This window comes from Notolepis coatsorum (assembly GCF_963971535.1).
Source record: "Notolepis coatsorum genome assembly, chromosome: 1".
NCBI classification, from domain to species: domain Eukaryota; kingdom Metazoa; phylum Chordata; class Actinopteri; order Aulopiformes; family Paralepididae; genus Notolepis; species Notolepis coatsorum.
The window spans coordinates 186,058,479-186,067,551 of NC_140165.1; the positions used below are offsets into that span (position 1 = coordinate 186,058,479).

General features: G+C 45.6%; 1 long non-coding RNA gene across 2 annotated transcripts; it reads left to right on the forward strand.

Moving 5' to 3' along the window:
- Positions 1-20: 20 nt before the first annotated feature.
- Positions 21-9,073, forward strand: LOC311229329. 2 transcript variants are annotated; one of them, XR_014619743.1, is made up of 4 exons: positions 21-157; positions 1,363-1,417; positions 8,134-8,337; positions 8,981-9,073. It is a non-coding gene; the product is annotated as an uncharacterized lncRNA (long non-coding RNA). The 2 variants fall into 2 exon arrangements; XR_014619744.1 differs by having other exon boundaries at positions 25-157; positions 1,316-1,417.

Sequence of the window (9,073 nt, forward strand, 5' to 3'; positions counted from 1 at the left end):
TACTTCCTCCTAAACTGAACGCAACACTGAGCTACACGCCGAAAGGTGTCCAGTCTGCGTGCCGGAAAGCACACGAAGAAGAAGAAGAACACTGAGCTACAAAACTTGTTCTGACTGAGGAGTTCATAGAACTTCATACAGAGATACAAACCTCCAGGTAAGACGTTCTTACTTCTGAGGCTGACAGTTTAGTACCTTGTTCCCACATTCATCTGTGAAAAAGTAGTAATGGTTAAAATTGGCTACAGTGTTATAACCAAAACAAACGTCAGCCCCTTTCGTGACTGTAATGCACCGAGTGTTAATATTCCTACAATTAAGTATGTCTCGCTTTTCTCTATCAAAACGCTTCTCGTACAAGTATCGCAGTGACATTTCCAACGTACTCACAGTTGCAGGAGGGTTTCCGTTTCGGACAGACAACCGCTAGGGTTTGAAAGCTCGGCGTTGCTAATAAACATTTTAAATATTTTTTATAAACTGGTCAATACAGTTTTATTTCCGGCTTTGGGTGCCTGATGCGATCACAGCGCAGGCGCACCAGGCAGCTAAAGCCGTTTTGATCAGTGTTGACCAGTTTATACAAATTATTTAAAATGTTTATTAGCAACGGCGAGCTTTCAAGCCCTAGCGTTTGTCTGTCCGAAACCCTCGTGCAACTGTGAGTACGTTGGAAATGTCGCTGCGATACTTAATTGTAGGAATTTTACATGGTTGGACATTTAATGGACAAGGGACTGTATTCACTCGGTGCATCACAGTCACGAAAGGGGCTACCAAAACGTTGTCAAAGTCAAATACAGAGACGTGCAATTTCGTTTCCCCCTTCTCACGGTGTATATAAAAAGAAAAATATCTAATATAAACATATAGGACACTATAAACATAAGTAACATATAGGACACGATGTACACAGTAACACTATACAGGACTATATACAGTATAAACAGTGGCTAAAAAATGAATGTACGATTTAAATAAATATAGTCGAGAACTTAGTGCAAATCTTAGCAGCACTGGTAGCCTACATAGTAAGTACAACTAATAGAGAGCTGGGAGAGAGTTCAGCTTCCCACCACAAGCTTCCAGGTATAACAACATAGCTAACGTTTCGAAAGTCTTTTTCTGGTCTGCATCCCCTTAACAATTGTTTTTATTGAGCCGTACTGTATTGTACCCATTCTGCAATCTGTTAATAAAGTTTTCAATCAATCAATCAGCCATGGCAGGCCCTGTGTGTTATTATTCAGCAAGTGCCACTTGCATGTTTTTGGATTGGCTCGTTCACTGTGTTTCATTGTCATTTCTGTTGCAGATACCAGAGTTGTTTGTTTACACTTTGTGCTTCATTGGACTTTCTAGTCAGAGTCTGAGCCCTGCTGTGGCCCATGGCTTCATCTGACACAGAGGTGGAGAGGTGAGCTTTATATATATGCGTGTGTAATTGTGTATACTGTAACTGTCATAGCATTTAGGGCTGCACGATTTTGGGAAATAATCTAATTGCGATTTTTCTGACAGATATTGCGATTTCGATTAACGCATCCACCGCCGTTCACGTTGTACAGCGTTATTGCCCGCCATGCGTTGTCTGCCAAACCACGCTGTACAGCGATATTGAGATCATATTTCATTTTTTCGCCATGGCATTCATAATTCAGCCACCCAGCCTCTGGTGATACAGTGGGACTCTGCACAATATTGCAATGCCTCAATACCGCCGCCTGGTGGATGATCGGGCGAGTTACAACCGGAAGTGGCATCTGGGAAATCCGTCCGGCAGTCACATATTGTTGCGGGACTCCAGACATACACTGGCGTGCCTATGGATCGCTGCCATAACTCAATAATCGATATGATTTGGGCGTTTATTGCGCCATACAAACCGGAAATGGATCTAGGAGATCGACATCAAATAAGTGGGATATTTTTCCTCCAGGGGGCTCAGTAAGCACTTTGTATAGTATATATTTTATTTTAGTTGGTATACTTTTACTTGATGACAACCTTTTTGTCTAATCAGTGTTGTGTTAGTTTATGTTTTCGGATGTCTTATGTATTGTTGTTATTATTGTGTTGTGAGTTGTGTTTCATGTTTGAAGAAAAAAATTTAATAAAAAGATTTGGTAAAAAAAAAAAAAAAACGTCTAGAATATAAGTATGTTTTTATTGTTTTCTGCAGTAATTCCTAGAACGTGAGCTATAGGCCTAATATATAGATTGCAGTCTATTCCCTAGACAAGCTATATTAAAAAATGCAACTGTTCATGATCGTATACGTTATGCGTCATCATGCGCGGATGAAAGGGGGGGGGGGGTCTGGACATATCTTCCTCCGCCACGGTTAATCGAGTGCCTATTGTAGCCACCTCCTCCTGCAATGCATCCACCCGCCCGCTAGCTTAGCCAAGATAGCGTCCGTTTCCTCTCGGAATATCGACCTGATGAGATCCCTATCCACATTGTTCAGGGTTCCCAACTTGCTCTGCGTATGTTTATGCATAATTCCAACTTCTGGAACTTCTGGAAAATCAAATGGTATAAAAAATAAAACGTATTCAGGGATAATGTGGCCTGATTGCCGAGCTCCGAAAAATCAGCCAGCCATGTGCTGTGGAACGGAACCGGACTCTAGAAGGTATTTTTGTATGAATATATGAATGAAAAAGTATAACGTTCCTACATCCTGAACGATAGATAATCGATGTTGAATGGGCCATAGTAATGTCAATTTGGCAATACAATTTAAAAGGTTATAGCCCTGCAAAAAAGGTGAACATCTCCATAGGCTTAGAGTGGTGGCAGACTGGCTATATTGATGGATATAAGTCATGGCAGGGAATGTGTTAAATTTGCGATTATAATATTTCTTTTTTTAACAGCCCCACAGAGGTTTATTGTAAAATGCGGCTTGCATCTGGCCTACGCGGTGGGTCTTTTCAGGACACTGAGCCTGAAAATGTTTCTTTTTACCTGGGAATCGATACCGGTACCCAACGGTACCTTTTTTTTCTGTACTTTACTCTCCCTCTCTGAAGTCTAAACTTCACAACACACAATCTAAAACCCCTTACCTCCCTCTCCCAAACCGATCTTGTATCTCAATGGGACTTCCTGGTTAATTGCGATATTTTTTTTTGCGATTTGATAATTGCATCATTCCAAATCGCGATTTCGATTTAAAATCGATTAATCGTGTAGCCCTAATAGCATTTCTATCTTTCTCCCTCTTTGTATCTCTCTCTCTCTCTGGCTTTCTCACTAACCATTCGGGGTCGAATCACAGCCCGATAGCACCCAAAAAGGGTGTGTCCGTCCTACTGAGAACGCTCTGTCCCCGTCCCCGGGGACGTTGATTTGCTCCAAACCTGGACAGCTGAAATAGGTGGTTCCGGGTGCGCGCCAGTGGGAGCGGGGGGTGTGGTGTGCGAGCTTGTACCAAAACACGGGAGAGGCTTGCTGTATCAACTTGCTGTATCAACTTGCTGACACACACAACGTCATTACTGTAATGCTTTCATGCTTGCTTGAATTTTGGGCAGATAAAAACATACAGCGACAACTGGACAATACCCATGGCAATTTGGCGAGTTCAGACCTCAACCAAACAAGCATGTTGAGCCTCACGGCTGAAAACATGAAGCCACGTTACAAGCACAAGATTTCCCTGGCTCGCATTAGGCCTGCAATTTTTTTTGCCAGGGCTCTGGCGGAGCTACAGGATCATCTAAACACCCACCAGATCAAACACCCAGACGCAGCCATGATCGTAGCCGGTGATTTCAATCAGGCGAATTTGAAGAAAGTGATGCCGTCCTTTTTTCAGCACATCGCCTGCTCCACCAGAGGAGGAAACACGCTCGATCACTGCTACACCCCGTTCAGAGCCGGCTACAAAGCTGTACCGGCTCCTCCATTAGCGGGAGCTACAAGCACGTCGGATCACAACGCCATTTTCCTGGTCCCTGCTTACAGACAAAGATCACGTGACACCGTCGTGTCACGTGAGGTAAAGAGATGGTCCAATCGGAGGCCACGCTTCAGGACGCCCTCGATGACGTCGATTGGGATATGTTCGAGGGAAGCGCCAGTGACGTCAGCGAGTTCGCAGACACTGTTGTTAGCTTTATAACAACACTAGCTGATAGTATCGTACCCACAAAGAAGGCGAGGGTCTTCCCGAACCAGAACCCGTGGGTGGACAGTACTATCAGAGCAGCCCTGAAAACTTGCACCACTGCCTACAACCTGGGCAGAGAGACAGGAAACATGGAAGAGTACAAGACAACAGTCTACACTCTGCGCAAGGCTGTTAAACTTGCGAAAAGGACGTATGCTGACAAGATGGAGGCACAAATGGCACAGAATGACACGAGGATTATGGCGGGGACTGAGGACGATAACTGACTACAAAGTCAGCGCGTCCTCAATGGGGAGCGACGATGCCTCTCTCGCGGACCAGCTCAACACCTTCTATGCGCGGTTTGGTGCAAACAGTGGCGCCGCTAGCTCAGCGGCTAGTGACGTCACTGGCGTGCCGGCTGTTGTGGAGGGGGGCATCCGCGGGGGGGCGGCGACGCTCTCTCATTGACGGTACAGTGTGAGAAGAGCATTTATGCAGGTGAACACCAGAAAGGCTGCTGGCCCAGATGGAATAACAGGACGCATACTTAAGTCCTGTGCTAACCAGCTAGCCCCTGTGTTCACCACCATATTTAATCGATCCCTGGCGGAGTCAGTGGTCCCTGCCTGCTTCAAGATGTCTACCATTATCCCGGTACCAAAGAAACCCTCCCCAACAGGTCTCAATGACTACAGACCGGTGGCACTCACCTCTGTGGCCATGAAATGTTTTGAGAGGCTGGTCAAGGATCACATTTGTGCCTCCCTCCCCAGTGATATGGACCCTATGCAATTTGCATACAGGCCAAACAGGTCCACTGATGATGCGGTCTCCCAAGTACTGCACAGCACCCTCTCTCACCTAGACCGTCAGAAGGGGGGCTATGTGAGACTGTTGTTCATTGACTACAGCTCAGCGTTCAACACCATAGTCCCCACCAGACTGGTGGACAAGCTGATCGAGCTGGGTCTGAGCGCCTGGATACTGGACTTTCTGAGTGAAAGGCCCCAGGCGGTCAGGGTGGGGGGTCAGACCTCCAACACCATCACCCTGAGCATCGGGTCCCCCCAGGGCTGTGTTCTGAGCCCCCTGCTGTACTCACTATACACACATGACTGTGTGGCCAAGTTCAGCTCCAACTCCATAGTGAAGTTTGCGGACGACACAGTGGTGGTGGGGCTGATCTCGGACAACGACGAGAAGGCCTACCGGGAGGAGGTTGAGGTACTGGAACGCTGGTGCCAGGACAACAGCCTGCTCCTGAAGATTGGTAAAACCAAGGAGCTGATCGTGGATTTTAGGAGGAGACAGCAGGAGACACACACACCACTGAGGATAAACGGGGCTACCGTGGACAGGGTGAGCAGCTTCAAGTACCTGGGGGTCCACATCTCAGAGGATCTGACATGGACAACACACATAGACTCAGTCGTAAAAAAGGCGAAGCAGCGCCTCTACCACCTGAGACAGTTAAGGAAGTTCAGAGTATCTGGGAAGATACTCCAGTCCTTCTACTCCGGAGCTGTAGAGAGCATCTTGACTGGAAACATCACTGCCTGGTATGGAAACAGCATGGCACAGGACAAGAAGGCCCTACAGAGAGTGGTGCGCTCAGCTGAGCGTACCACGGGTATTGCACTACCACCCCTGCAGGTCCTATACAACAAGAGGTGCAAATCCAGAGCCTGCAGAATAATGAAAGACCCTCACCACCCCAACAACAGCCTGTTCATGCTGCTGCGGTCAGGCAAACGCCTGCGAACACCAGCAACTAGGACAGAGAGACTTCGGCCCAGCTACTTCCCCCAGGCCATCAGAGCCTTGAACACTGAACTCTCCACACACAAGCACACATGAGCACACACACAACACACACACTGTACACGCTCACACACTAGCAGCCACTTTAACATGAGTACACACACACTCATGCTGCACACGCTCACACTTATGGCCACCTTACAAAAGGAAAGGTCACTTTAAGAATAGTATAGTATAACTTGAGATTGTATAATATAGCATTGTATAACAGTGTACATAAAGACCCAGTGCCTCATCCGTAGCTAACAGTGTACTGCACTACCACAGGACCTAGCATGTCCTACTATGCTCTGTAAATAACTCATGTACATATACCGATATGCCCTACTTTGTTTACTTGTTTTATTGCACAATGTCGTTCTATTGGATTCTTATTATATATTACTATTGTATTATGCACATCGTTGCGGCCAAGACCCCCCGCATTTCATTGTATACTTGTATGCCGTGACAAATAAAACTCTTGACTTGACTTGACTTGACTGTCTACTTTACATTGGTTTCTTGTTCTAATGCATTTATTTCTATTAGACCAGTGGTGCCCAACCAGTCGGCCGGTAGATCAATGACATTCAATATAATTGCCGCGAGCGATGGGCTAATAGCTGATAACTAGTAATAAATAGGCTAAGCTAACTAGCGTTAGCGTTAACCCTGGAAAACGCTCAAAGCGGACTCCACGACACCAGTTCCATTCGTGAGAAAAGGGGGGTGGGTTATATTGACAAGGCTTGACAACAGAGGTTCAAATATAACTTCATATTTATTGGTTACCGTAATTCCTCTAATAGTAACCCCGGCTTGTATTTGTTTCAACTGTAGCGGGTACCAGGCTTGTATTAGGAGGAGGCCTGTATAAGAGGGAGGCCTATATGTATATATCAAAATACTTCCCAAAGGTCAGTGAATACCACAACCACTACACCAGAGGAAGCTCAACAAATCATGTTAAACCCAGATTCGGCTCAAACAAGGGACTAAACACGTTTCGCAATTATGCCACAACAATGTGGAACGCCCTACCCAAAGCTGTAAAGGAATGTGAATCCCTGCCCACATTCAAAGCCGCCCTTAAAGAGCACCTACGGGAGGCTGCAATTCGAAACTGGCCACCGTAAATGCCCAAAACCCCCACCACCTCCTAATAGACAGTCTCCTCCCCACCGCATGTATATATTCCCTCCCCGCCGTATGTATATTCCCCTCCCACCCACCCACCCCCTCCTAATGTACAGTCCCCTCCCCATCATATGTATATACTCTGTCAGGATCTAGGGGTAACAGTACTGTATATTTGAATACCGCCTATGTCACAAATGTATCAGTACTAAATACCTATATGTCCCTATGCCATAAATGTCATGTATGTTATGTATGTCATAAATGTCTATATGAATTGAAAATGGGGGACCCTGATGGAAACAAGACAAACGTCTTTCTCAGGTCTGCATCCCCTTAACAATTGTATGTATTGAGCCGTACTGTATTGTACCCATTCTGCAATCTGTTAAATAAAGTTTTCATTCATTCATTCATTCATATTTCAAATTTTCAAACGGATCATAATGAATAAATCAACATTTTGTGTCAGTTTGAACCCAGTAAAATGTACTGGGTTCATTTATTGAAACAAAGTACTGTATGAAATAGTAAACAGTGCAATTACAGGTGGTCACTGGTCATTTCAACGTTTTCAAAGTGAAATCAAGTAACTAGCTCAGTATGCAGCTCAGTATATTAGTAACCCGGCTTGTATTAGGAGGCCGGCTTATAATTGCTTAGCTCAAGAGCGCACCCGGCCATTAATAGAGACCCGGCTTGTATTTGAGACCCGGTTACTATTAGAGGAATTACGGTATTTGTTTCTTTATATCAGCATCCAGTTTCCACCACCGTATGTTAAACTCTTCCTGTGTTGACGTTCGAGCGTGACATCATCGCCTACGGCAAGCTTACACGCTCAAAACGCAAACCGTAAACAAAACCCAGAGCGCACCAAGACTGCAGTGTGTACGCAAACTAGAGGGGGGAAGTTCGCACCCAAGGACGGAACGAGGACGGAGCGGAGCTGATTCGACCCCGAATGGCAGTGAGAAAGCCCCCTCTCTCTCTCTCTCTGTCTGTCTCTCTCCCTCCCCCATCTCTCTCTCTCCTACTCACTCACTCATTTACTTTTCTTGTTCTCCAAGGATCTTTGAGTGTGTGAATGAAACACGACCATGCCCTCCTGCTGGCTGCATGGGGGGGCGCTCTCCTTCTAGCAGTGGGGGACAGAGCCCTCCTCCTAGACGTCCTCCCTCCAGCTATGGCTCGATGAGGAGTGAGGAGGAAGAGGAGGAACTGATGGAAGCAGATTCCTCTGCCATCCTACCTCAGACTGAGGGGATCACAGGGTGAGCTGAAACAGAGGCTTTCAAAAACCTGTTCATATCAACAATATTGTATAATGTAAATCCATATAAAAGTCTTTATATGGATTTGACATTCAGAAAATTCTATTTATGTGCTGGCGGGATGGCATACCAATAGGTAGCCTACTTTAGGTAGTCTTTAGATTAACAAGCCGCTCAACAAGCTGTTCAGCATTATTGCTCCTTGTGATGTCATAGGAGGATGAATTAGCTTAGATGAATCAATTAGCTGTGCTTTTTGGAGCTAGAAACACTGCCTACCTAATGTACTACCCAGTTTGTAAGTGTTTTACTCTTGGGTGTGGAGTAGCCAGGCAGGGAAGGAAATCGTTAATTTAAAATGTGGTGTGTCATAATATATGTTAAAATAAATGTAGGCAATAAAAATGGAATCTGAATAAATATAAAGTAAACGGTATAAACAAAGATGCAGAATATAAATGGGAATAACAGTATACACAAGGTGCAGATTTAGTGGTTAAGAGTTCTCCAGTTCTGCCGCCGTTAGTTCTCCAGCAGCTGGCAGCAGCCCATGCCTCAGGCTCTAATGGGTTTTTGTGTGTACAGTGTACAGAGGTCAGAATACTCAAACACAGTATGCCCATGTGTGTCTGTCTGTCTGTAGAATTCAGCTGCTGCGCAACGTCTCTCCAGAGACTGTTCTCACTCAGACGACACATCACACTAAAGGACCCGGAGCAATCTTCATAGACACCAG